This window comes from Dipodomys spectabilis, unplaced genomic scaffold (assembly GCF_019054845.1).
Source record: "Dipodomys spectabilis isolate Male_0828 unplaced genomic scaffold, ASM1905484v1 ptg000001l, whole genome shotgun sequence".
Taxonomy (NCBI): Eukaryota; Metazoa; Chordata; class Mammalia; order Rodentia; family Heteromyidae; genus Dipodomys; species Dipodomys spectabilis.
In genome coordinates this window covers 15,061,602-15,084,662 of record NW_024870678.1, presented here as the reverse complement: position 1 = coordinate 15,084,662, position 23,061 = coordinate 15,061,602, and the positions used below count along the sequence as shown (strand labels likewise).

Sequence of the window (23,061 nt, the reverse complement as noted above, 5' to 3'; positions counted from 1 at the left end):
ATCTCAAGCTTACTTATATGAGCTTTCAGTTTATGTCACTTGCAGGGAAATGGATGGACCTAGAAAAAAATCATATTAAGTGAGGAAAGACAAGCTCAGAGAGACAAAAGACACATTTTCTCTCATATGTAGAAGCTAGATCTAAAATACACGGGGACATGATAAATTATATAGGACACTAGGCATTCACATACAGTGAAACCAAAGGAGGATATTCTTAGGAGAGTAACACAAAGTCACAATGCCTATGTACCTCTGATCATATAAAATAATAGTTATCAAAACAAACTCCAGGAAATGGAAAAAAGAGGATTTTTTAATTTCTCATTGCTGTTGTGTTTGTTCATTTATCTATCCTTCAGGGGTCCACTCAGAAATATACTCATTACCTGACTTACGAAACAGTAACCCCTCTGTACATAAATTTTATAACAAAAATATTTATTTATAAAAAGAAAGTATCAATACTTTAATTTTATAATCATATAATGTTTTAGGGGAGATTTGGTATTAAAAACTGAATTACACATTCTGAATTCTAGGGAAAAAACTACCACAGTACTTAAAATTAAAAAATAGTTATTATTTTTCTTGTTGTTGGTCCAGGGGCTTGAACTCAGGGCATGGGTTCTGTTTCTGAGCCCTTTTCCTCAAGACTAGCACTCCACTATTTGAGGCTGGCTCCACTTCCAGTTTTCTGGTGGTTAACTGGAGATAAGAGTCCTATGGACTTTCCTGCGCAGGCTGGCTTTGAACCTGAATCCTCAGATCTCAGTCTCCTGAGTAGCTGGGATTATGGGTATGAGTCACCAGCACCCAGAAATACTTTTTAAAAATTTAAACAATAAAACAATTAGCTGAACTGATATCCCAATGATCTTTGCCATCTTATTTTCTGAGATGTACTCTGTAAATTATACAGTCCCAAGGAGGAAAGATCATGAAAGGTTATCTCAGCAAATCATGGATTCAATGATTGACTTTGTATTTACACTCTTAAAACATTCCACTGCGGGGTAGGGATGCAGTGCCTTCGTATACAGCTTACCTAGCATGTGCAAGGCCCTGAGTTCCAGCTTTAACAATGAAAAAAAATCATTAAAATATTCCTTAGTTTAGGAATTTATTGAGACTCCATGCACATCATTCTAATTTTTTTTAAGCTTTAAGCATAGTGTTTAACACTACACAAAACTGTAGGAAAATCTTCCTAGTTTTCCTATAAGCTAATGTTCTATGATTTGGGACCAAGTTCTAAATTTGAATCAGTACATCCCTTACTGTAACAGTGGGCCAGGGGAGGGGTCTGCACTAGCTCCAGAAATACAATACTTAGCACAGCTCTGTTAAGTGAAAGCACAGAATCCCTGCTTCTCTGGCTGCCCTAAAGTTGGGCTGGCTTTTAGAACTGACACATGATCTAAGCTGGACCAATCATTGGGTCTCAGGACTTGAGGGACTTACTGGCAAATACGCTCCTGCTGCTTGTCCTTGCACTAGAGAGGCTGTGAGTTGGCAGCATTTGTTTATCAAGGAAAGCCTAAGAAGCCAAAAGAATAGGAGGGCTTAGAGGCAAAAAAACTGAGTCATGATGACATTTTTGAGCTGCCAATCCAGGCACCAGTAGGGACAAATCTAATCCAGATTTCTAACTGGATGTGAATCAGTAATTCTCAAATGTCTTCCCTTTCTCCTACTTTGAGCTGGTTTTTTTTGTTATTGTTACTTGTCCCCCAGACAGGGGAGAGTCTTTTCTATTGTGGACATTTTCCTTAAGGGTAAAGTCATTCCATGTGAATGATCCTAAAATGTGGATCAAATGAGTTGGTGTTGCCTGCAGATTGGAAGCTTGTGCTCTTCATCACATGACAATGAAATAGAAGCTGAGTGTATCTTGACACTAGAATATGCCTCAATGAGAGACTAAATAGGATTTTTTGGACTCTAGAGTAAGATGTTACTTTAGTTTTCAATGAGAACTTGCAAAGAAGAGAAAAGTGTGATTTGTAATTGGTCTGTTGGAAGAAGCACAAGATGAAAATATAACCCTGCTAAGACAAAACTCTTTACGTTAGTTAAATATCAACCTCCAGGATTCAGTAACTCAGCTCTACCAAGAAGTTTGGGTAATTTTTAAAGCACTTACTAATCCCAAAAAAATCTATGAAAAATTAAGCAATTGTGTTTAATGAGAAATAAATTTAAGTCATATAGAAATTGGTTATTCTGATAAAAAAAAATCTTTAGGCATTCTTTATTAAAAGTACTAGGGTGTTTTTTGTTTTGGGTTTTTTCTTTTTTTTTGGTTTTTGTTTGGTTTGGTTTTGTTTGTTTGCTTTTTAGTGCTGGGGATTACACCCAGGGCCTCACTCAAAGAATTCCTTTAGAATTACTGAGGATAAACTACATTACAATCTATTATATATATATATATATATATATACATATATATATATATATATATATATATTTAGTACATATCACATACTTTTTAAACACTTTAGTTTTCTCTACTGATAAGACACAAATAAGTGATTGTGTGTGTGTGTGTGTGTGTGTGTGTGTGTGTGTGTGTGTGTGTGAATGTATACTAGTTCTGGCTTAAATTCAGGCCTCTTGCTCTTGCTTAGTTTTATTGTTTTGTTTTTTTTATTCAAGGCTGGAGCTCTGCCATTTGAGCCAAACCCTAATTCTAATAAGTGACTTTTAAGAGTTTTATACAATAAAAAAAACAAATTTAATGTTTAAAAAATCCCACTCACATTTCTTTAAATACTCTCCCACTGTGTATCTAAGTATATTTTAATTTTAAAGCTTTATCTTTCTTGATAATCCTACAAAATGCTTTTGCATGCATTGTGGGTTTTAAATAGCAAAAAGCTTTACACTTTAGCACAGAGGAGACAACACCGTTGATTGAGCTTTACATAAACTAGGAACTACTGAATAATTTGTTCACAGAAAGTAGTTTAAGGAAAGAGCTGGGTGAGGGAGTATAAGGAAGCTTAGAGTTTGGAGACAAGTATTAAAGCTGCATCTGAACAGATACTAGTGGCTCAATTTTACAATTGCAGCTACCCAGGAAGCTGAGATCTGAGGACAGCAGTTCAAAAGCAGCCAGGAAGGAAAAATCTGTGAGACTCTTATCTCCACTTAGCCACACAAAAAAAGCCAGAAATGGAGCTGTGGCTCCAGTGATAGAGCACTTGCCTTGAACCAAAAAAATAAAAATAAAAGCTCAGGGACACACACACACACACACACACACACACACACACACACACACACACACACACACACACACACACACACACACAACGCTACATATGTCTACCAAGCATCCTTATATTAGGGGGGCATGTTTATTTGGGGTAGCATAAACATGGGAAGTGGTGAAGCCCCTAAAGTACCTCTTACTTCTACTCTGACCATTCCCACTTACTATTGTTCTAAGAGTTTTAGATTTCTCCCTATGTAACTAACTTGTGATGCGATCTTTACGCTTAAAACATTAATAATAATAAACTACTTAAAGTAATACATTTCTTAGTTCCTATTTATTATTATTTCTTAATTTCTCTATCATGAGGTTAAACCACATAAATCAGTCAACATGTAAGACTGCAAACAAATCGTGAAATTTTTCGGGCCAAGTTTCAATCCAAGGTAACACAGACTAGACCCAAAATTTTATTTCCAAAATGAAATGTCTCCTTCACAAAGCACAATTTAGAACACATGCTTAATGAAAACAAAAAAAATGAACATGTGAAAACTACTCTAAGTTTCAGAGAAAAACTGAAACCAGTAACAGATTCTGGTGGGTGAAATGTGTAGCCAGACAGGCCCAGGAGCCATACCGTGCTGCTATATAAAATTTCAAGTAACCTAGCATATTTGAAACAAGCTATTGAGATCAAGTGATCCCTTAGTGTTTTTGCCATTCTAGGTGTGAATCTTGTGGACTTGGGTCTTCAATAATGTTTTCCTTTTATCTTCTAGTAAACTATTTTCACTAGGAATCCACAGGAAGATATGGAAGTGTTCACTGATGTGAAATAATTCAATCAAATGCTAGGTTTCTGACAGAGAGTATAAGGGATCTCTGTGTTCCAGTCACATGCAAACCACATGCATTTCCTTCCACATGTCATGCATCTACAATCTCCCTTCTGCCTGACGTTCCCCTTCTTTCATGGCAAACTTTTATACACATCTGAAGACAGTTGAGTATCATTTCATGATACTAAGGGTCTGCTGAACAGTCACTTCTTCAGACTACCCTTATGGCAATCATCGTCATTTCAGTACTTATCTGCATGTGCCTATTTTGTAGATATCTTTTATTTTCAACCACAAATTCCTCAGTAAGAATGCTGAGTTAAGAGGTGGATGAGCACAATCTCATGTGACACAAGAAGAATGGCATGTTCTTCCAAAACCAATTTGGCCAACTCTATCACAAATGAGTCTATTCAAAAGACAAGGCTGAAGGCAAGAAACAAATATGGCCCAATAAAGTCAAATTTAATGGACATTAAGGCATGCACTTGAATACAAAAGAAAGCAAAAAGCAGATAACAGGACCTGTAAGAACTATCGTGAAAAACTGAAGCTCAGAATGAATAGATGACTGTAAACAATGCAAAAAAAAAAAGTAAATAGAAATGTTAACAAATGTCAAAGAAGCAAGAATCATTCATTAGGTCTACTGCCTATACAAATTGGATAAGCATAATTTAAGGAAGTAGATGTAATTTTTCAACTCCAATACTGTTTTACAGTATTATCTAAGAAAATGAATTAAAAACTAAAATGGGCCAAATGCTGTTGGCTCACACCTGTAATCTTAGCTACACAGGAAGCTGAGATCTAAGGATTAAGGATCATAGTTCAGAGACTCTTATCTCTAATTGACCACCAGAAAACAAGAAGCAGCCCTGTGGCTCACAGTGGTAGAGCCCTAGCCTTGAGTGAAAAAAGCTCAGGGACTGCACCCAGGCCCTAAGTTCAAGCCCCATGATTGACAAAAATAAATAAATAAATAAAATCAAAACTTAGAAAAGAGACAGTTCATAGAGAACATGACATTGTCTTCAAACACATTAGGATAACAAAATATAAAGTGGGAATTGACTTAGTAACTTAGTATTTGTAGATCCTAAGTAAACAGGAATAAGTATAAAGACAGGAAGGAAATAATTTTTAACTAAAATTGAAAACACAACCTATTAAAGAGAATGTTTCAAATAAGAAACCACATGCCTCAGGAATCTACCAGACATCCAAATCAAGGAAATTCAAGTTCTGGCTGCAAATAGCCTAATGTTAGACCCTGGAGAAATTTCAGCCCTACCATGACTTCTAAGTTTAGAACTATAAATTTAAATTCTAAAATTTCTAAATTAATGTTTTCATTTACGATATTCTGATGGAAACTTCCTATAAGGGAACAGAATAGTCCTAATTATTTTTATGCTATATCTGGATGGTACTGTGGCTATAGTAGTCAAGAATAAAGACACTGGAAGTAAACACAAATTAGGAAGAGACCTTGGCTCCATTGTTTACTAGCGAGCTTTGTAGATTCAGGACTCCAAACCTGTTTCTTCCCTGTCAAAATGAGGAAGTGTTATCAACTACTCCATGGAGTTGTTCTGAGGATACAAAGTTGTCACCTCTGTACAGCTCCTGGCATAGGGTGAGGAAGAAGCAAAAGAGAATCCACAGGGCCATGGGTAAATGCAAAGAAAAACTTCAACACGTTACAGAACCAAGAAGATCACAATACAGGACACCTCGTGGGGCTCTTCCCTTGTTTTATTGCTTTGCTAATATCCCTGCTGTGACATTACAAGGGGTCAGTCTTCAGGCTGATCTCCTGAGGGATCCTTCTTTGATGACCTGTCCCCATTAGCCCAGAAGCTTGCTCTAATAGCTCTTACTCATTTACATCTTTAAAAATACTCTTCCTTAACCCCTTACCTTCCAATCACAGCATGGCCTAAAGTTTTGCTTCCCTTTCTAGCCAAATTCCCAAAAGAACTGTCTGGAAAAGTGGACTACACTCTTACTTTCTAACCCATGTGTATCAAACTGAACAGTATCTCTCTCTCTCTCTCTCTCTCTCTCTCTCTCTCTCTCTCTCTCTCTCTCTCTCTCTCTCTCTCTCTCTCTTTCCTCCCCCCATGCTGTGATCAACTCCCCCAGTCTTCAACCCTTAGTCCTAATGCTAATTAACTCCAAAGCTGCTTTCAAGCTAGTCTTTCCCTCTTGGAAATGTTCTCTCCTGGCTCCTGGCTCCTGACTCCTCCTCTGATGGCACTAGTCCTCGGAACACTGGAGTTTCCCCATGCTTTCCCACTCCATAGGTACTGTTCTCTTTTCACCTTACATCCTCCCTAAGTGATCACATCCTTTCCCATGGCTGGGCCAAAAACTATCTCAGCCCAAACCCATCATGTGTTCACTCCAGACTCATACACCCAACTGTGCAATTCTTCCACATGTTTCCTAAGTCTCTCAAACTCCAATTTTTGTGATTCCCTTTTATTTTTCTAGTTTCTTCTGTTCATTAATGTCACCTCCATTCATCTTTTGCTTGATACCAGTTGCCAACAAGGCCCTGCACAACTGCCTAGCCTACCCTTCCCCTTTCTTTGTGGGTCTCCTTTAAAATCACACTGGCGGCTTGAAGTTCCAAGAAACCTGCCAAGCATTTTGTCACTTTAAGGACTTTTCACCTAAGTGTTTCCTCTACCCAGAAAGTCCCCTCCCCCACTTCCTCTATCCACAGTCCTTCTTTAAACACATGTTACCTACTCAGCTCCAGTTCATACCAAGATCAATAAACAGTAATGACATTAATGGCATATCATGACCCTGGGCAGAGTGTCACATGGCACTGAAATGCAATTTTTCTTCATCAGTCTTCTTTGATCATTAGTCTTGTCTAAAATTCAGCTACTGGGCTGGGAATGTGGCTTAGTGGTAGAGTGCTTGTGTGGTACTAAGGAACTGAACCCAGGGTTTCATGAAAAAAGCCAGAAATGGCACTGTGGCTCAAGTGGTAGAGTGCTAGCCTTGAGCAAAAGAAGCCTAGAGACAGTGCCCAGGCCCTGAATTCAAGCTCCAGGACTGGCAAAAAATAAAATAAAATAAAATAAAATAAAATAAAAAATATTCAGCTACTGCCCTTGCAATTCTCTTCTATAATATTCTATTTCTTGTACCCTCCCAGGACTGCAAGTTAATTGGCTTATACATTTGTTTTTCATTGTTTAAGGTCTCTATGAAAAGTACTCTTCAGAAAGGAGCATGCTTATTTTGTTTACCAGTCTACCCACTGGGCATAACAGGTGCAGGCACTTAAGGTCTGTCTAAGGATACAAGCAATATCTACCTTACTTCCTCCAACATAAGAATACCACATTTTAAAGTGTTGAAGATAAGAGCTGAAAGTGTGGAGCAAGCACCAGATAGCCTTCCCAGAAAGCTCAAGGCCCAGTTTTAACCTCCATGCTCCCAAGGTGGAAAAGAAAAATTCAAAGATAAACATTATGATGGCTCATGCCTGTAATCCTAGCTATTCAGGAGGCTAAGATCTCAGGATCCCAGTTTGAAGCAAGCCCAAGAAGATAAATCAGAGACTCTTATCTACAATTAACCAGCAAAATGCCTTTGTAAAGGTGTCTCTCAAGTGACAGAATGTCTGCTTTGAGAGGAAAAAAAAAAAAAAGCTAAGCAAGACCTTGAAGCCCTGAGTTCAAGCCTTAGAGGCCCAGAATTTAAGCCCTAGTAAGGGCACTTGTACGAATGTGCCAGTACATGCACGCGTAAACACACACACTGGAGAGGAGAAAGGAGAGGGGAGGGGGTAAAGTGGGGGGGAGAGGGGAGGGAGGACAGGAAAAGGGAGGAGAAGAGAGGAGGAGAAAAAACTCTGTTATCGTAATAAAGTCTTCGTTTGTTTGAGTCAAAGAGCTAGGGTCTTAGATAACTTTTTAATTCAGATAATATAAAAGCTAAAATGGCTATGTATTCAATTAAGAGAAAAGCTTTCCCACGTAATATAAATTTTAAAAAAGGAGGATGAAGGTATGAATTGCAATTATTGGGTTCATAACTTGACACTTTAAATTATCTGGAAGACTGAGGTTTTTTTCTAAATTGCAGTTAAATATAATATAAAATGTTCCTGTTTCTAAGTAACTTTTATACTTTAAAAATCCATACATTGTTACTGGTGGCTCATATCTGTAATCCTAACTACTCAGAAAGCTGAGATCTGAGGCTCATGTTTCAAAAGCAGCCAAGTAGGAAAGTCCCCTGGTAGGGAATCTGTGAGAGACTCTTATGTCCAATAAACCACCCTCAAAAAAGTCGAGTTATGGCTCATGTGGTAGAGTACTAGTCTTAACAAAAGAGCTTAGGAACAACATCCAGGCTCTGGGTTCAAGCTCCAGGACAAGGACCAAAAGAGAAACAAACCAGCAAAAATACAATCTTATAAATAATAGATATTGCATGTATATCTATGTTTTTAACTCATTTTTACCTAAAATATGTCTACTTTCATAAAAGAAAAATTATCTGTATCTTATATACTGAGAGTTGTGGTTTAAAATAATTAATGTCATTTTCTAGTTAAAACAGTGATTTAGTACAGTCAAAAAGAATTGTCCTTTCCTTTTAAAGGGGAGTGGGGGCTGACTAAAGCCATTCATATGGAGATTCCCTGGTCCCCAAGGACCTGGCCAACATCTGCTCCAATTACATTCTAGAAATGAAATAACCAAATTACCAGTTAGCTTTCCCCCATGCTAACAAAATCAATCAGAAATATCAAAATTCATCTGCTTTATATTATATATTGCAACTTCTAACACAAAACCTCTCCTAGCGCTAAACTGTAAAATGCATGCACCATAGTTGCCATCATCAGCATTAGTATTCTTACATATACAGTGGAATGGTTAATGACTTAGTTCAAATCATCCATAACTGTGATCAGATTTAAGTTAGCCCATCTATTCCAAAGAGGATCAATTTTAATTCCAATCTGTCCTGTACAACAGATGTGGTCTTAAAAATATATGTGTAGATTCTATCTTTTCAAATACAACAAAGAGTGATTTAGAAATACAATTAAGAATTTGTTTTGTGTTTTTGTGCTTTTAATTTGGGACAGAATATTTGAAATGTAGCCTCATTTTACCTGTTTTCAAAGTTCAAATGATCAGATTTTGCCCACTTAAATCTACCAACTATTCCATGAATACAGTTATAAAAATCATTAAAAACAAACAAAAAGCTTTCTTTATGCCAGCACTAGAACTAGGGCTGTTGCTTACCTTTTTTAGTGAAGGCTAATGTTCTACCACTTAAGCCACAGTTCCACCTCTAGTTTTTATCACAGACTTTTCAGCCTGGGCTGGCTGCGAACCTCGATTCTCAGATCTCAGCCTCCTTAATAGCTAGGGTTATATATATAAGCCACCAGCAATCTAAAATTTTTATTGCTGTAAACTGTAATCCTTATTCTAATTCTCTTACTCTTCTATATTTAAATTTACTTCACGCTTACCTTTCTTCACACCTAAACAATTCTATCTCACAGCCATGGAAATACATTTCTCACTTCAGATCATGAAATCCCCACCTCAAAGTCATCTCAAACAATATTTCAAATGAAAATCATATTGAGAAAGTTACTGAGGAAAGATTCTTTTCTTACCCTTGGCCACTTTCTGTCTCAGCAGCTACTAGAGCTTGTCTTGCCCTGAGTTTCTTTTACTCAAGGCTAGTGTTCTACCATTTGAGCCACAACTCCCACTTCTGGCTCTCTGAACCCTGCTGTGAACCCTGATCCTCACATCTCAGCCTCCTGAGTAGCTAGGATTACAGGTGTGAGCCACCAGTGCCCAGCTCTCTAAAGATTTTTTTTATAGCATATATTAGTCGAACAGTGTGTTTCAATGTCATTTCTACATGGACATACATTATATTCTATATCCAACTCACCCCTCTATCTCTCTTCATCTCTCTCCCTCCCTCTTAAGATTATTTTCATATGTGTATATAAAGACTTTAACCATATTCACCCTTATTCACCCTCTCCCCTCCTGTTGGTACCTGCCTCCTAATATAGCCCATTCAGCTTTCTGGTAATTCATATTTTTTAGTGTATATTAATACAAAGGTGTTTCACCATGGTAATTCATACATGCATATTTAGTCAGATTTACCTCAATTGCTCTCCCTACTCGCCCTTACGTTCAGTAGCTTTCAGTGGGTCTGCTTTAATGATTGTCATAGACACCATGTGCTTTAGTATCATCCGTCCCTCTTCATCTTTCCCTCTTCCTCTCTCTCTCATCTCTTCAAACAGTCCCACAGTTGTGTTCACATCCTAACCATTGTGCAAATTGCACTTGAGGTTGTAATCCAAGGAAAAGGTTAGTCAAACAGGTATAACCAAACACCCAACTACCCAAGCACCATATTACCACTTTTACAAAATATGTACACAACCTGGGAGAATTTCAGCCATTAGAGCTTTCAGCTCTGAATAGACACAGAAAGGGACCATGGGGAAGATTCTAGTCATACTACAAAAGTATACAGTCAGCAAACTGCTTTTTTTTTTTTTTGATTGGTAGTGGTGTGTAAGCATTTTCCAAGTTTCCTTGATAGACTGGAGATTTCCCTACTTTGTTCCAGAATTTCTAAGAAAATCTTTGTATGAAAAAGCAGAAGATACCGGTTGGGGTCTTCAATATCATTTATTATTAAATATCATTTTATTCATTAGATCATTTCTACTTATCCTTTTACTGAGACCGCACAAGGTTCTATAAATCCAATGCAACATGACTTAGTGAAGAGAGCAGCATGACTACGTGTGGACCGAGAGTTCAGACATAGCCGGGCCGGAACATAGTTGTGCCACACTCTGTAGTTATGTGACCTTGGGCAAGTTGCACAATAGCTATAAGGCTTGGCTTCTCTTTCAATAATTAGGATGATAACAGTAAGAACTTACTTCATGGGGTCATTAAGAAATTACAAGACCACACAAAGCAGTCTCTGCTACAGAGTAAATGTAACTATATTCACAGTGGGTGGTTGGTAGGTGCAGAACATGGAGCTCTATCAATACAACAATGAAAGATAATAGTAGATAAACGATACAGGGCAGATGTGAGTGCTACTGAGTAGGTTCCAAGACAGGCTATCGGAAGGGTCCTGAAAGAAGGCACAAGAAACATTTATACATACTCTGTGACCAGCAGCACATCTAATTCTGTGGTGCTGGTGGTGGTGGTGGTGGTGGTGGTGGTGATGGTGGAAAAACTGTGGGGACGGTGCCACAACTGAAGGTGGGTTTGACAGTGAAGTGCGCATTATTGTACATGAGGGGAGCCTGGGAAGGGCAGCGAAGTTCTGAGAAGGCAAAGTATAAGGCAGGTATACAAGAATCAGAGTAAGAGATAAAGACAGAAAGGTAGGAAGTTCAAACAACAAAAGAAAGAAGACGGAACACCCAGGTGACACGGCTGAGGTCTGCCCAACTACGCTAATCTAGTAAGATTAGTGGGATGATATGCAATTAGCACTTGACTCACGAGGATGGGGAAATAAAGGTTGTTTATTAGAGTTTAGATTCATTTTTTAGGGGAAAAGAAAGAAAAAATACTATAAGTGGGCATGGTAATGTACACCTCTAATCCCAGCACTCAGAAGTAAAGCAGGAGGATCACAAGTTTGAAGCCAGTGATAGACTGTCCAAAAACAACAACAACAACAGAAACAAAAACAAAAACAAAAAAACAGTCAGGTACCAGTGACTCAGGACTATAATCCTATCTACTCAGAGGCTGAGATCTAAAGATGGTAGACTGAGCAGGAAATTCCATAGGACTCTTATCTTCAATTAACCACCAAAAAGGCAGAAGTGAAGCAGGAGCTCAAGTGACAGAGGACTACTTGAGTAAAAAAGCTCAAGGACAGTTCTGAAGCCTTGAGTTCAATACCCAGGACCATCACACAAAAAAAACCCATAGCACCATATTTAAATCCAGAGTCAAGAGCAGTTCATCTTAAGTCTTCCTCAACTGTCAGAAACAGCACTAAAAAGAGATGTATTGGGAGTGGGGTTGGAATGAGTGCAGTTTAGATCACTTTTCTTCCCCTAGAACTTTAGCAGCTGGAACTACAGGTGTGAACTACTGTGCCCAGCTCATTGTACTTACTTTCCAAAGTATTTTCATTCATTTCATTTTCATTCAACCCTCCCAACAGACATTACACAGTAGATAGTATTATTATTATGTCCATTTTAGAGAAAAGAGAAACTATATCCAAGTCTCCACAGCTAGTAAGTAGAACTATAGAAAAGAAACCTATGGGATGCCCTAAGGCAAAAGTTACCCAATCTTCATGATGACAATAGTTTCACATGTAAGTTTTGTTAGGTCACTTTATTGGTCTTGTTCCAGGATTTGGGGTATCCAGATAAGACTGGGATTTCAGATTAAGCAGAAACACATTTGCCATTAAACCCTGATAACAGCTTAATATGGACCCATGATACTTGTGGAGGGAATAATATTTTTTTTTACTTTTAAGTAGAACCAATTTTAATAAAATCCCATAATTAAAATTCAAAGCAAAATAAACATACACTTTTAGGTACATAATTTTAGGTATATATTTTTCAAAGACGTATTTCAAGAAAGTAAAACCTGATATTCTAAATAAATGCCTTTTAGTCATTAAGTTATGGTGTTCAAAGGATCTAATTATTTAAGTCTTCAGGGTTCATCCACTTTCTTACATATGTCCCTCTTTGGGTTGCTTTGTAACCCATCAAACTTTTTGAGGGGGGGGATTTTATCTCAACTTTTTTTTCTTTTTCTTTATTTTATTTTATTTTTTTGTGAACATACTGTACAGAGGGGTACAATTACATGGGCAAGATAATGAGTACATTTCTTATCAAGCATTGCAGCCTCCTCCTTTGTTTACCCTTCACATCCCTTCCCAGCCTCCCCCCCCCAGGAATAATATTTATTGGTCAGGTACTGTTTTGTATGGCTGCCTTTACAAATGGTTAATGTGTGTTAAGAACAATTTTCAAAGAAATTAATTTTGAATGATAAAAAGGTGACATGAATCTCAGTATATTAGCCACAGGGAAAAAATCCTTTGAAACAGTACATCATTTTTGTCATAAACACACTATAAAAATAACTTTGACTTTTGACTCATTAGATACATATATATAAATATTTTTTAAATTTTCCATGAATCATTATTTACTCTAACTGATATGTTCTACTTCAGTCTAGCATAACGTGTGTAAGCTGTTCTGTTTCATTCCATTAAGTCAATTAAAAACTGCAAAATGAGCTGAATAGACATCTCAGAGACTAGCAAATACACAAATTGCTCAGTGACATTAATCACCAGGGATATATAGATACAGATATAGATATAGATATATAGATATTCCACAATAAACTTCTTATTTGTATAGCTATTATTAGAACAACAAAGAATACTAAATACAGGTGAGTATATGGAGAAAGGAACAAAGAATACTAAATACAGGTGAGTATATGGAGAAAGGATTATACTGTAGGAGGAAATGAAAACTACTACAGCCATTATGGCAAACTGTATGGAAGTTTCATAAACATCTAAGTATAGAACTACCATATGATTCAGCTCTCCCACTTTAGAGTACAGATCCAGAATAGAGCAAAGAGATACCTGTGTTTACATGTCATTAGTGGCACTATTCACAATACTCAAATAAAATCAACTAAAGTGCTCATTAATGCATAAATAGATAAGCTATGGTATACTTGCATAATTGAGTAGTATCTAGCCATAAAAAAAGAAAGTAGTGGCTGGGAAGGTGGCTCAGTGGTAGAGTGCTTGCCTTGCATGCATAAGGCCCTGGGTTCGATTCCTCAGCACCACATAAGCAAAAAGAAAAAAGCTGGAAGTGGTGCTGTGGCTCAAGTGGTAGAGCACTAGCCATGAGCTGAAGAGCTGAGGGACAGCCCCCAGGCCCAAAGTTCAGGCCCATGACCGGACCCAAAAAAAAAAAAAAAAGAAAGGAGGCAGGGTGCTGGTGGCTCATGCCTGTAATTCTAGCTACTCAAGAGGCTGAGATCTGAGGACCACAGTTCAAAGCCAGCCAGAGCAGAAAAGTCTGTGAGACTCTGATTTCCAATAAACCACTAGAAAACCAGAAGCGGTGCTGTGGCTCAAGGGTAGAGCACTCGCCTTGAGCTGAAGAGCACTGGGACAGCACCCAGGCCCAGAGTTCAGGCCCCATGACCAACAACAACAACAAAAAGGAATGGAAATGCCACTATTTCTAGCATGATGGATGAGTTTGGAAGGTATTTTGTCCTGTGAAATAAGCAAAGAGATAGAGAATATGCTCACTTGTCAATGTGGAAACTAAAAGTTGATCACAGAAGAAAAGTACAATGGTTACTAGAGACTGGGAAGGGTAGCTAGGTAGAAAAAGGATGGTTAATTGATACAGGGATGCAGCTGGGTAGGAAGACGAATTTTTAATGTCCTGCAATACAGGAAACAGCTGATCTCAATAAATTACATACTTCAAAATGACTAGTAGGATTTCAAATGCTTCCACACAAAGAAATGATAAATGTTGGAGGTGACAGATATACTAGTTACTAAAATGCTAATTATACACTGTGTGAATGTTGTGAAGTATCATAATGAATCCCCCATAAATATGTACAAGTATATGTCAATTAAAAATGTAAAATGCCGATTCCAACCACTACACAGATTTCATGACTCCTCAAGAGGATTGTAACCTACCGCTTAAAAGCTGTGTTGCACTTGGAATTCACTCAAGTAACTTAGCCTGCTCCTTAAAACTGAAGAAAAGAGCAAGGAGTCTAAACTGTTAATGGCTAAGTGTTGATAAGCCCTTTTGGTAATCACTAGAAAAAGTTAATGATTTCCTGGAAACATTAGCAGATCACACTTGACCATAGATGTTTTTTCCCAGTAAGGAACAGCAAGTAAAAAGTAAACGTTCCCTTAAGATCAGCCTGCTCTGAACTCAATAAGAAAATAGGAAACATAAGACTTCAACACTGCAGCTCATGCAAAAAAATTTAATTGGAAATTAGTAATGCTATTAAGTAAGGCACAAAGGAACTGGCAGCTTCTCATAGGAAATGTTTGTGAACTATCCTTAATTTTTTAGCCTGATAAAACTGCAGAGTACTGATAAATATGCTAGTGATAAAAAATTAGGAATTGAAAACCATTTATATATTTTAAAGAAGATATTTTGAATACTCTGTCCTTCATTTGGTTACCAAATATTTAGTAATTGCTGCATGCCAATCATTATTTAATAGGTATGTCGAAAGCCTCTGAACAATTACAGAATCCTCACAGTCAGGTGGCCTTTAGAGAGAGGTCTGACTTGCAAATCATAAATCAGTGATGCAGATCTTGCTAGAGAATCCTTAGGCAGAGCACTGGGCACTAAAGTCCTCTCAAGCTGCTTCTCAGAAATTTGAATTAAATATGGTTTCCAGTAAAGACAACTAAAGCATTCTACTTTCAGATTTATACAAATTATTTTCCTATTAAGCATGCTTTCACATTAACAGTATGTTCTAACCCACATTTAGACTAGTTAAAAAATACTATGTGTAAGAGAAACAGAGACAGCATGAAGGATAATAATAAGACACATACCTCTAATCCTTGCTGCCTAGGAGGCTGAGATCTGAGGATCATGGTTCAAATCCAGTGCAAACGGGAAAGTTTCTGAGATTCTTATCTCTAATTAACCACCAAAAACTAGAAGTCGAGCTGTGACTCAATGATAGACTGCTAGCATTGAGCAAAAAGGGCTGAGGGACAGAACCCATGCTGAGTTCAAGCCCCAAGGCCAGCATGTACAGGTGCACATACACACACACACACACACACACACACACACACACACACACACACACACACACACACACACACACACACATTAGACCTACAGACACAGCAGAGAGGGAGTCACAACACACCTCTGAAAAGCTAAGTGATTTAATCTCCTGAGCAACAGATTCATCACCTGCACTTAATATCTGGCTACTCCTGAGATCATTGAGAGTATAAAGTAAAGGTATCTGTGAAACACTTTTAAATGCTGTTGTGATTTTCCAGTTCTGGGGTTTGAACTCAAGTCTTCTTGCTAGGCATGTGTTCTATCACTTAAGCCATGGCCCCAGCCTCAATGATCACCTTTTGTAGAATCGATAAACATAGTGAAATTGTCAGGATAAAATGAACAAATATTAGGAAGGCATAGAGTTCACATTGGTCATATAATTAAAACTATTCCGTTTGTTTTTTATGTAGTCACTCAATGAAAACCTGAGAAAGGATCCAACAAGTGGTAGATTCTCCTTAAGTTTCAGAAACACTTGAGGCATTTGAATCTTGCTTGGCCAGCAAGAAATACAAAACAATCTACAGATTGTTAACTAAAGAAAGGACAAGAGTTCACATGACACCCCCCCACTCAGGAGGCTTATTCACTCTGGGCATAGGCAAACCATAAATAGATGGCTCTTTCTGGGGTTCAAAGATTGTCTCCTTGGGGCTGGAGCGGGAGAGCATGCCCAAGTCCTCCCCTAGTGGCACACGGCACAGCTAGCCATCCACGTGACTACCATTGGTTCTGAGGTGGCACAGTCAATAGGGAAAATGTAGGCTTTCTATCCACCATCTTTCTGCATTCATTTCTATGATAGGAAACTATCTACCTTAGATAGAAATGCAGAATCCTGACTCACAAAGGTAGAATGTATAGACTGCATGTTTCCTACTGCCATGGTTGGTTAATATTCTGACGTCAACAATATTGAGGATGGCTGAAGGTGATAAGACCTGTAATATGGGATGTCTGTGGGTTGCTTTTGAAAAGGTCACTTACAAATGTTTACCTCTGGAACCTAGAATGGATTTCTCCAAATGAATTTACAACTGGGTGACCAAAGACATCTAATCCACCCACACTGTGAGGAGTAGCAGGTTGGGAAACCTGTGTTACCTCTGCAGGACCCGTTTTGCCACAAAGGTGCCAAGTGGCCTCAGGCAATGTTGCAGAACATAAGCTCTGGATGGGCAAAGAACAGCGCTGGGCTCAAACCCTGCATTGCTGCCTGTGGGATAATGTCAGTGGAGAGATCAGCCACCTTCCACTCTAAATGCCCACAACAGTCAAATCATTTCCCATCATGAAAATTCTTCTATCCAGGTGTGGTGTGAAGATACAGTAATCCAGATCAGTTTCCATAATCTTTTTTTCCATATCTAGAACACATAATGTGAAAACTAAACCCTGACGTATGATGCTGATCACAGTTCAAGGTGACCAGTCAGAGGTCAGGTCTCTGGCCACTGGGGCAATCTATCTGGCCTCTGGGGGGATCTATCTCTCTAGCAGACATGAGAGTCTATCAAGCAATACTATGGTGAGGCTCTGCTTACCAATTCATAAAGAGACTGCCCTAATGTAGGGTTAACACATTGTTAACCCTTTTGTTTTAGGGTCCAACTGTTAAATAAATGGGTACCTTAGATTTCCAAAGGCCCTCTGTAATTCCAGTGCCTACTTGTGCTCAGAGTGAGTTGTCTTTAGGAAACTGTCTGGTTTCAATCTTGCTTACTGTAATTGCTCTTACTACCAGGTCTAAACAAAAGAAGGAGACTGTAGGCTGGAAGTGGGTTGTCAAGATAAGGATTGGTTGTATATAAAAGTGCAGGTGGGAGCCAGGCGCCAGTGGCTCACGGCTGTGATCCTAGCTACGGTGGCTCACGCCTGTGATCCTACCTACGGTGGCTCACGCCTGTGATCCTAGCTACTCAGGAGGCTGAGATCTGAGAATCACAGTTCAAAGCCTGCCTAGGCAGGAAAGTCTGTGAGACTTATCTCCAATTAAAACCACTAGCAAACCGGAAGGGGCACTGTGGCTCAAGCAGTAGAGCACTGGCCTGGAGCTGAAGAGCGCAGGGAAAGCACCCAAGCCCAGAGTTCAAGCCCCATGACCCACAAAAAAAAAAAAGAAGAAAAATGCAGGTGGGAGTAGAAGAAAGGTCAGGAGTGAGCTGTGTGAGTACTCCCTGTGCTCAGCACTTCTATCTCCATGGCTACCTTGGTTTCATTTTGTTTTAATGAGAAAGCAACACAGTTTGGCATGCATGTTTTATTAAGAAGTGTGTTCAAATAGCCATCTCTACATGCTCTTCCCTAAAGAAGCAAACAAAGGGCAAACTAGCCAGCTCTGGGCCTCCTTGATGTTCCCCTTGGCCTTCTCTCTTCCTTCTCAGCTGGGTGGCTGGCTTCTTTAAGATCATCTTGATTGTGGGTTATTACTAGGTACATTTCATAACTGAAGAAATGTAGAGTTAAAGGAATTTAGAAAACATAGCCAAAGTTGTACACCAGAGCTAATTTTTTTTTTTTTTGTCTGTCATGGGGCCTGAACTCTGGGCCTGGGTGCTGTCCCTCAGGTCTTCAGCTCAAGGCTAGTGCTCTACCACTTGAGCCACAGTGCCACTTTCAGGCTTTTTTTGTTTATGCAGTGCTGAGGAATCGAACCCTGGGCCTCAGGCATGCAAGGTAAGCACTGTACCACTAAGCCACCATTCCAGCCCACCAGAGGTAATTTTTAACATGAATGCTCTATTGGTGGGTGAGAGGTTCAGCTTGAAATGGCCAGGGCACAGGATGGGTTGGAGGTATCTTGTAAGTGGATGGGAGCTTAGGTATACCCAAATTCTGCTTCCTTAACTACTTGCTGACAGAGGTGGAAGGGATATGATTGCTCTGTACCTGGTGGGAAGAGAAGACAGTATGTGGGAGAGGCAGTTCATAACCAGGTGGGGGCAGCAGGCCTAGGGAAGTAGGGCTACCCCCAAATAGTGCATTCTCCTGAGGAGTCTTTACCACTCTGTGTCTATTAACAGGCCCTCCCAGACCAGATTAAAGGTAAAAAGCAGTTTGATTAACTGTAAATGTAACTTTGATCTCCTCAATTAACCTCTGATCCTGAAAAATGTTTCCAGAAAACTTTCCAAGCACACATGACAAGCTAGGTTGTAGCTCTGTGGTATGATGTGGCACATGCAGTACATGTGTCTGTGCTTAGTATGTAAGAGGCTTTAGGCTCCATCACTAGCACACCCACACACACACACACATACACAGACACACACACACATACACACACACACACACACACACACAGACATACACATCATAAACAGACCATATAAAAATCGCAGAGGCCACATAATGTATGTGGAAGGAAGGAGCCCTGTTTAGCCCTGTTTAGTAATAAAATAATGAATGCATTCTACTACAAAGGGAAGGAAAGAGAGGAAGGAACAGGAGCCAAATGAGCAATGGCCCCCCCAGAGGATAGTGTGACTTTTGTAGAGTACAATTGCCACAAAGAGTATAATTTGCTTTAGTAATATGGTTTTTCATTTGGTTTCCAAGACTTGTCAGAGAACTAGGGAGTAATACACATACATTCAACATATTAATTTTGTATACACGATTTCTTTGCAAAAGCATGGACAAATGTCATATGAATCACTGTCTGTTGACCTAAAAAGTGCTACCAAACTATACTGATCACACCATATCAGAAGACCCTGGAGTGATCCAAACTAAATCTACCTCATAGTAAGACCAGTCCATTCTTCTATTTAGAGTTGCACATATATCATAAGTAAAGATGCATCACAAGTAAGACCCTCAAATTCTGAATTCCAATTTAAAATTATTAAAGCAAGATACTTTTGTCTTTTTTTTTCTATTTTTTGGAGGCAGGGTCTTATAATATAGCAAAAGCTGGCCTAGAACTTAACATGCAATCCAAGTTAGGCTAGACTCTCAATCTTCCTGCCCCAGCCCCCCAAGGGCTGAGCTTTCAGATTGCTACCACTTCAAAGCTAAAGTAATTCATTTCATTTTTGGTGGTGATACTGAAGTTTGAACAGGAGACATTCTTTTCTTTGGTCAATTGTGGGGCTTGAACTCAGGGCCTAGGCGCTGTCCGTGAGCTTTTCTGCTCAAAGGTAGCACTCTATCACTTTGTGCCATAGCTCCAGTTCCAGTTTTCTGGGGAAGATTGGAGATAAGGGTCTTAATGACTTTTACTGCCCCAGCTGGCTTCAAACCAAAATCCTCTGATCTCAGCCTCCTGAGTAGCTAGGATTACAAGCATGAGCCATCAGTGCCTGGCTGAGACCCTGTATTTCTGAGGCAAGTATTCTACCACTTGAGCCAGTCCTCCAATCATTTTTGTTTTTGGTTCTTTTTCAAATCTGCCGTGGGCAAGCCAGAAACACTGTCCTACTAGCTAAACTTCCTGAGGCAATTAGATAGGATGTAAACTATAATGTTCTACTTGTTTCTTGGGATGACACTCTAGCACAGAGTGACCAAGAACTATAACCTCCACCTTCCAAACTAAATTACAGACATGAATCACTGCACCTTGCCTAAAGCAAGGTCTTTTAAATTTAGCTGTGTTTTCCTAGATGAGAGAGGAGGCGGGGAGATCCCACAAAGTTTTGATAAAAAGATTATTTACCAAACACCGTCATTCAATGTTTATGAAACCACATGATAAGATAGCACACAATGAACACATTGGCTGTTTAACTACTGTGAAGGAAAGAAACCAAGGGAAGGAGAACCGGTTTGAAAGCAATTTTAGGATTTCAGATACATAACTTTGGTGGCTGGCCAAATACCAGGGAGAATTTTCCTTCCAATTTCCTTTGAACAGCAGTAGAGATTTATGTAAGGCAGTGTAATTTAGTTGAGGAAAAACCGTGATTATGTCAGTTTGGCCTTACCCTTGGACTGACTTTACATTCTCTTGAGAGCTTGCTTGGCCTGCCCTGAAGTACTCAGTTCCAGAAAAAAATCTGCCCTATGCTATTAGAAAGAGTTTTTCAAGTACATTCCATCATAATTCTGATGGTTCACCAGGAGGCACTTGAAAAGATAAACACTTTGGTTGTCTCCTTTGTTTTTTATTTTGAACTTTAGTGTTGTTGTTTTTTGGTACTTTTAGTTTGCTTTGTTTTGATCACTGCACAGCTAATCTACAGTCTGCCTGCCTGCCTGTCTCATCTGCACTCTCATGACAAAACATACTGACTGTTTTAATGGCACTAATTTTGTTGTCCTCGTTCTACTGTCCCTGTGTGTCCAAGGTCACACTTAAGGATTTTTTAATGTTTTTCTTTTCATTGTTAGAATATTTTTCTGAAAAGGCCTGGGAAGGAGGACAAATTTTATTATTTCTGAGTTGAAAAAAAACTATGGTATTAGTTTGCATTCTAGTTAAAGGGGTTCCCTTTTACATCAGGGGCAAGAAATTCACACTGAGCAAGTTGTTCATGAGCCGATGGTTACCCTTACTATTATAATCATAAATTCACTTTCAGATTTAGATCAGAAGACACTATGGCTTTTAACTGTCAATATGTAGGGCTTGTACAGGCTAAAAAGAAGGCAGAAAGAAATAATCCTTAACTTAAATTCACATCTTATACCAGAAAAACTCAAAATAATCTGGAGACATAGAAAGTGAAATAATAAAAAAAAAAAACCTTTAGAAAAAACACACAAATGTTATAATTTGATGTCAAAAGCACAGTTCATAAAAGGAGAAAATGACAAATTAAACCACATCAAAAATTAAAACTTTTTGCTCTATAAAAGACACTGTCAAAAGGAGGGGAAAACAAGCTACATACTGGCACAAAATACCTGCAAACCAGCTATTAATCATTTATGAGGACTATCAGTCCTTATGAGGATTAATAGCTGGTAATGTACAAAGGACTCTCAAAATTCAACAGTAAGAAAACTATTTACTCTAAATTCCCTATTTTTCTAATGTCACATCCATTATTATATACCTGACTTCTTTTCCCAACTTTGTTACTTTCTGTTGTCCTAACAGCAGGGGACATTTCACTGCAATGAGTAGTTTTAACTCTTGTTTTTCAGAAATCCTCATTTATGGCCTGGGAAGGTGGCTCAGTGGTAGAGCGCTTGCCTTGCATGCATGAGGCCCTGGGTTTGATTCCTCCGCACCACATAAGCAGAAAAAAACAGCCGGCGTTGTAGCTCAAGTGGTAGAGCACCTAGCCTTGAGGTGAAGAGCTGAGGGACAGTGCCCAGGCCCAGAGTTCAGGCCCACGATCAGACCCAAAAAAACAAACAAACAAACAAAGAAATCCTCATTTATAATTGTGATTTCTAACTGGAACACGTCCTTGGGAGATAGCTCAATAATTGGATCCTGACTCTTTGCTACATAAATGGACAAAGTACTTCCAATCTTAGTTACCTTACTGATAAGTTAAAGATAAAGCCACCTGTTTCACAGGCTTATTTTGAAGATACTTACACACAGAAAGCCCGTAATTTTTTTTCTTCTTCTCATTAAAAACCTAAAATGCAGCTTGATTTTGGGATAAATACCTTGACCAAAAAAAAAAAATCCTTGGTTTTAGTTCCAAGGCTTCTTTCTATTTGGAAAACAGGAAATACATCTCTAAGGAGTATAGATGGTGGGTTAAAGTGAGGCTTGAAAATTGTGGATGAAGTGAGACTAAATTTAGTTCTTAAGAATTTCAATTTAGGAGAACACAGTGATTATTTTAAGCCCATGTTGTTTAAGTCTGGGAAGCATAGCATAGCATTTATTATGATAAACCAATGACAATCATATTGGTATTTAACTGCATATAGTAAGCCAAGACAATCAAATACTAGGAAATAAATGTATATATTTTAGATAAGCTCAAGACTTAAAGAAAAAACACTTTTGAATCAAATGATGCTGTTTCACACATTTCATCTCCCTTCAGAAATACTTTTTAAAAAATGAACTCCCCCCCCCCCAAAAAAAATGAACTCCCCACAAAGTGATAAGCTTTGAATGTGTCAGAGAT

The 23,061-nt window shown here is 38.6% G+C and overlaps 1 protein-coding gene across 4 annotated transcripts in view; it reads right to left on the bottom strand.

Moving 5' to 3' along the window:
* Ncoa7 (nuclear receptor coactivator 7) overlaps positions 1 to 23,061 on the bottom strand; it is a 116,515-nt gene that overhangs the window by 69,451 nt on the left and 24,003 nt on the right. The window lies entirely within an intron of this gene.